Source organism: Oryzias latipes, chromosome 20, assembly GCF_002234675.1.
Source record: "Oryzias latipes chromosome 20, ASM223467v1".
Lineage (NCBI taxonomy): Eukaryota > Metazoa > Chordata > Actinopteri > Beloniformes > Adrianichthyidae > Oryzias > Oryzias latipes.
This window is the reverse complement of record NC_019878.2, coordinates 15,234,272-15,241,380: the sequence shown is the minus strand read 5'-3', so window position 1 is coordinate 15,241,380 and position 7,109 is coordinate 15,234,272.

Genomic DNA, 7,109 nt, shown 5'->3' with positions numbered 1-7,109 from the left:
TGCAGGCCAAAGTCAGGAGGAAAACTTGAGAGTGGTTTCCCGTGACAGAAAAGGTGACGGAAAGTTTCCCGTTTTGGAGTTTCTCACTTGAGCGTGAACCGGAGTCCACGGAGCGGAGCTGCAGCGCTGAGGACGTTGGATTTTCCCCGCGACGGACGACAGGTGCTGTGGAAGGGCGGAGCAACGGCTAAAGCTGCACGGAGAACGCAGGAAGGCTTTGCACGGAAGGCTAAGGAAGTCGGTGATTTTTTTTTCAGGCCTGCAACGAGGTTTTTTCCCCCGGGGGTAATAACTGACTGTGTGAATGAGTGAGTGAGTATGGGCCCAGTTTGTTATTTTTCATGACGTGGTGAAGTATTGCAATATCTGTGTTTGAAACAAACTTTTGAAACGAACTTTTAAAACCAGTTTATGAATGTTCATTTAAGTTGTGAAATTTACATTTACTCAAGGTTCATATTTTTTTTTCCCCGTTTAAGAGGAAGAGTATAAAAACCAGATATATTGACCAATATTTTTGTTTGTTTTGAGGGTCAACTCTTTATTTTATTAAACCTGAAACTGTGTTCAGTTTAAATGGTTGTCTGGTGTCATACTTTTTAGGAAGACGTACTTGTCTACTGTGAGTTCTGTGACGTTGTAACTCTTTAGATTTAAATAGGTAACCCGATTGGGAGCTACCATAGCTCAACGAACCCAATCCCCCCATCACGACTCCGTAGGTTACCATTTTGTTAAAGTATTGCTGAGTGATGGGGCTACATAAATGGAGGCACCGCTGGGATAAATTTTGAGTTGTTATAGTTTGCCTGACCCAGACAACCAGTAGGCCAGAGAAAGTCAACACAAAGAAATAGCTTCAAGTCTACTTTCTCAACATTGGGGTTGTTTTATTTTAACTCAAGTTTGGGTATTATTCAAATTCAAATTAAGCATTGTGTGTAAACATCAGAGGTATCATTTACCTTAGTGATCATTAAAAGCAAATAAAATGTCTCAGTTATTACATTGGTGTAAAGGTGAGGGTATTGACCCTATACATGCCATTTTAGTCAAAGACGTCCCAGAGGACACCGATGTTGGTGTTATTGAAGAAACCTTGCAGAGCATTAAAGCTCTTGGACGTGTGAAAGTCAGAGGCAGGATGTTTGATCCTAAGAGCCAACGTTTAACGGTTTTATGTGAGTGTAGAGAACCAGTAAACACTAAAGCTATCCCCTTGGATGTGTTGGCCGATGGTAGTGAGTCCCCTTGGAGGATTTTCGGGCATTCTGAGGTTGAGAGTAACCGTACCGACCAGGTAGACAGTGATGAGTCACAGAGTCAACCACCCGACCTTAATCTCTCCTCCCCCCTTCAAGCATCCAGTCCGGAAGCTATCATTAGAGCGGTAGGGGATGTGTTGCAGCTGGCATCGAGGCCAGGCAGTGATGCGGGTACTTTTAGGAGGTTGCGCACATTCTCAGGGGTGGTTCCAACACCACTTGGAGAGGAACATTTGGAGAACTGGCTGGAACAGGCTAGGCTGATGATAGAAGAGTATGATCGGCCAGACAAAGAAAAGAAAATTAGAATAATGGAAAGTGTAAAGGGTCCGGCATTGGAGATCCTGCAAGCGGTCAGGTTCAATAACCCTGATGCTACGTCACAAGACTATCTTGATGTGGTGGAAAACACTTTCGGCACACCAGAAACTGGGGAAGAACTCTACTTTTCATTCAGGATGTTGGGACAGCAGTCTGGCGAAAAGCTTTCAGAATTTCTTCGAAGGATGGAGAGGGTTCTCAATAAAGTGGTCCAGAAAGGGGGCCTGCAACCAGCTGTCAAAGACAGGACACGTCTTGACCAGCTCATTAAAGGTGCCACTAGGGCCGACATGATGATTTTAACTCTAAGGTTAAGAGAGCGACGAAGCAATCCACCTACTTTTGTGCAGTTGTTAAATGAGATACGCATTGAGGAGGAGCATGAAGCTTCTCGGCGTAGACTGAACCCCACCAAATCAGTGCATGTCAGAAGTGCTGCGGTAACAGCAGATAAGGGAGTTGAAGACCTTAATGCCGAGGTTGAAAACCTTAAGAGGCAAGTGAATGAGCTCACTGTAAGGTCAGCCATGCCATGTTTCCCGTCCACTGATGTGTCAGAGATGACTATTGAGCCATCAGGAGGAGACAAAGGCCTCCAGGCCCTCAAGAAAGAAGTGGTTAGATTACGAAAGCAGGTTTCTGTGTTATCTGTCAAGCCTACAGTAGCTGAAGCAACCCCACCAAGCCAAGAGACTTCCTTTGGGCCTTCGCGACCTAGATCCACATCACAGCGAGAGTCCAGAGATTTTTTTTGTTATCGTTGTGGGGAAGATGGGCATTTTTCCAGCAAGTGTTCTGCTCCAGAAAATTATCCCCTGGTAATACAAAAACTGATCAGTGCTCAACGTAAGGGCAAGGCAAACCAAAGGGGCCCCAAAACTACTGCTGAGGGGAGTACCACCAATGCACATGTTAAAAGAAATGCTGCGAGCGTGCATAGTAATAGTTTGCCAGAAGGACTAGTAGGTCCACAATCTGGTGAAGGTTAATGGCACTCCTTGCGTTGCCCTTCTAGATAGTGGTTCACAGGTAACTGTGGTGTTTGACAGTTGGTATGCTAAGCACCTGTCACATGTACCCCTACATCCAGTGTCTGGATTAGCCATTTGGGGGCTAAGCGAGTCGGAGAGTAGTTATCCGTTTAAGGGCTACATCCAAGTTGAGTTGGAGTTTTTTGAAAAGACAAAAGGGAGGGGCACGCCTATTCAGGTGCTGGCCCTAGTGTGCCCTGACCCACGGTGCTCAGATACACTACCAATGTTGATAGGCACCAATGTAACCAGAGTATGGCCACCACCCGCAAACTGTGAAAATGAGAGCTCACATAATGTTAACACAACAAGCATTTGTGTGACAGGGCCAAAGTTGAAAGCCCAAGACACATTAAATCTGCTTCCAGCCGAGGTGAGTGACAACCCTATGGCTGAAGTAAGGTGGGTGGGACCAGGTCCGCTGGTCATTCCAGCAGGTAAAGACCATCTAGCTGTCTGTAAGGTCACAGAGAGGTACGCGGTGGGAGACACCATTTTAATAACTGAACGGGCGTCTTCCCCAGCCCTCCCTCCAGGGGTGTTGGTGCAGCCAACTGTATTATTCTCTAAGAAGCTGGATAAAGACAAATTTCTTGTTTTATTACGCAATGAGTCCCTAAAAGACACTGCTATTCCAAAAGGCACCGTGCTGGCACGGCTGTGTGTAGCTGACACAGTGACTGAGGTCCTGGGTGAAAAAAGCAGTACGTCCCGCCAGATTAACCCAGCCTTGTTTAACTTTGGTGACTCACCGATCCCAAATGAATGGAAAGAAAGGCTAAGACAGAAGCTGTCTGAACGGTCAAATGTTTTTTCAACTGATGAGTGGGATGTGGGTTTAGCTACAGGTGTGGAACATTGTATAAGACTGAAAGATGAAACCCCATTTAGAGAACGGTCTCGTCGCATAGCGCCTGCTGATCTAGAGGACATGCGCCGCCACCTGCAAGGGCTTTTGGCGGCAGGTATAATAAAGGAATCCAGAAGTCCATATGCGTCACCGATTGTTTTGGCGCGGAAGAAAAGTGGGCAGCTGCGCATGTGTGTGGACTACCGAACGCTGAATCGTAGGACAATACCCGATCAGTATACGGTGCCACGGATTGATGACGCATTGGATTGTCTATCCGGAAGCAAGTGGTTTTCTGTGCTTGATTTGCGAAACGGTTATTACCAAATACCCATGGCAGAAAATGATAAAGAAAAGACTGCTTTCATATGTCCCCTTGGGTTTTATCAATTTGAAAGAATGCCCCAAGGGATCACTGGAGCTCCTTCAACGTTCCAGCGACTAATGGAAAAAGCAGTAGGAGATATGCACATGCTGGAAGTCATTGTGTATCTGGATGATTTGATTGTATTTGGCAAAACCCTGGAGGAACATGAACAAAGGCTTCTCAAAGTTATTGACCGTCTGGAAGAGACTGGCCTTAAGCTGTCTCTAGACAAATGTCAATTTTGTCGTCCCCAAGTCACCTATGTGGGACATGTTGTCTCTGAAAAGGGCATTTCCACAGATCCAGCCAAGGTGGAAGCTGTGGCTAAATGGAAGCAGCCCACTGATCTCCCTTCATTGCAGTCCTTTTTAGGATTCTGTGGGTATTACCGTCGCTTCATTAAAGGCTACTCCATCGTTGTCCGGCCACTGACAGAGTTGTGTAAAGGTTACCCGCCAACCCAGAAAAAAAACAAATCTGGGAAAACACCGGTGAAGTTTTATCATAAGGTTAATGAACCTTTTGGGGAAAGGTGGGATGAATCTTGTACAGAGGCTTTTCAGCAGATTCTGCAGTGCTTAACCAATGCGCCGGTCTTGGCATTTGCTGATCCCTCCAAGCCGTATGTCCTGCACGTGGATGCCAGTTTTCATGGTTTGGGGGCTGTATTAAACCAGGAGCACCCTGAAGGGTTGAGACCAGTGGCTTTTGCTAGTCGGAAGCTCAGTTCGGCTGAACGGAATTACCCGGTGCACCAGCTCGAATTTCTGGCTTTGAAATGGGCGGTGGTGGATAAATTCCACGATTACTTGTACGGGGCACAGTTTGTGGTGAGGACTGACAACAATCCGCTCACCTATGTTCTTACCACAGCAAAACTAAATGCGACGGGTCACCGGTGGCTCGCCGCTCTTTCCACATACAATTTCACTCTTCAGTACCGACCAGGGTCCAGTAACATTGATGCTGACTCGCTGTCTCGCAATCCTGTTGTGGAGACTGAGAATGAGTGGCAAACCATGTCACCCGACAATGTTAGAGCTCTCTGTAAACAGATTAAATATGAGAGGACCATGGGAGAGGGTACCAGCTATGCAGAGTCATTAGGGGTTTCCCCTCAAGCCATCCCAGAATGCTATGTTTTTCCTACCAGGCTAGACCTGGGTTCTTTGGTTCAGCTAAGCAGAGCAGACCTGATGAAGGCTCAAGATGAAGACCCAATGATTGCGCCCGTGAAAAAGTCACTCTGTGATGGACAAGCTTTTCTCACAGAAAAATGCACGAACTCAGGAGCATTGTTGTTGCAACGGGAGGCTAGTAAGTTGGTGTTGGTTGATGGATTGCTGTACAGAAAAGTGGAGAAACCACTCGGCACAGAAGTACATCAGCTAGTCTTACCCAAAGAGCATGTTGCCAGAGTGCTTAAGTCCATACATGATGAGTCAGGCCATCTGGGGGTAGACAAAACAGTTGAGCTTATCCGAAATAGGTTTTACTGGCCGAAGATGGGAGCAGAGGTGGAACAATATGTAAAGACATGTGGGAGGTGTATCACACGCAAAGCTCTACCACAGAGAGCAGCACCGTTGAAACAGATTACTAGCAAGGGGCCATTGGATTTGGTGTGTATTGATTTTCTGTCCCTTGAGCCTGATTCGCAGGGATATGCTAATATCTTGGTGGTGACAGATCATTTCACGCGGTATGCGCAAGCATTCCCAGCCAAAGACCAGCGGGCATCCACGGTAGCTAAGATTCTCTGGGACCGGTACTTTGTCCATTATGGACTTCCTGCACGAATCCATTCCGACCAGGGACGGGATTTCGAAAGCAAGCTGATTAAAGATCTGCTTAAAATGCTGGGGATTCGTAAGTCCAGAACATCACCATACCATCCTCAAGGTGACCCTCAACCTGAGAGATTTAATCGTACACTGTTGTCAATGTTGGGTACCCTGGAGTTGAAGCATAGGCGCCAGTGGAGTCGACATGTCAGTCAGTTGGTGCATGCCTACAATTGCACCCAAAATGAAACCACGGGGTACTCTCCATACCGTTTGATGTTTGGGAGGGAAGCTCGACTGCCAGTCGATATCTGTTTTGGGGTGCCTGAGGAAAGGGGGCAGGGTTTAACTTACACTCAGTATGTTACCAAACTGAGAACAGATCTGCAGCAGGCCTACAATCTAGCTACAGAAGCAGCAGACAAAAAACAGCAGAGAAACAAGCAAGCCCATGACAAGCATGTTAAAGAGCAGACCTTGGAGAAAGGAGACCGGGTGTTGCTTAGAAACTTTGGTCTCACAGGTAAACACAAACTAAAGGAGAAATGGAAGACAATGCCATACATTGTTCTTGAGAGGTTACCACACTTGCCAGTCTACAGAGTGAAACCAGAGAGGGGACTGGGGGTGGAAAAAACGGTACACCGCAACCATTTGCTACCTAGTGGTAGCCTAGTCCGGCTGCCTGTTGAGGATGAAACAGACTCTGTGCAAAGACCAGTCACAAGAGGTAGGCTGAAGTTGTCTCAGAAACCAGTACAGCCAGTCAATGATGATGCACTATCTTCCTCAGATTCTGAGGTTGAGGAGGTAACCACCACATTAACCCATCCAGTAACGTTAGGAGAGTTCTTTAGACAACCGGAGTTGTTATCAAAAGACCGCACTCCTGCCAGCCAAGAGATGCCTACGACCTCATCCAAGGAGAATTTGGATGAAGCTGAGTTATTCCCAGCCACTCCGGACATTTCTGATGTTTGTCTAGGCCCTGACCTTGGGTTAGATGGGGAAGACCAGGGGAGTAGCGACCTTCCAGTGGGAAGAGAGGAGGTGACTGTAGAACGCTCCAAGAGGCTCAAAAAACCAGTTGTTAGACTTAGTTACGATGTACTAGGTCAACCTTCCAACCAGCCTGTGACGATTTTAAGTTGTGGAGTGCTGGTTGGCAGTGGAACTTATAGAGACTCAAGAACTCATCCTTGTAACACCTCGTGGTGCCATCCGATGGCATTGTGTTCCTACTGTGTTAACATCTGTCAGCTTACACTCTAAACTGTGTTTAGGTTTGCTGGACCTAACTGTTTGATGGGGACATCAAACATTTTAGAAGGGGGTGAGTGTAGCCCCGAGAAGAAAAAAGAGGAGGATTAAACAAATTAATCCCATAAATGATCAATATTATTATTAATATTGATATTACAAAGTTACTAAAAGGAATATGTTTGAATAAGGCTAGAAGATGACACAGATTTAACCAGAAGGAAATGGGTT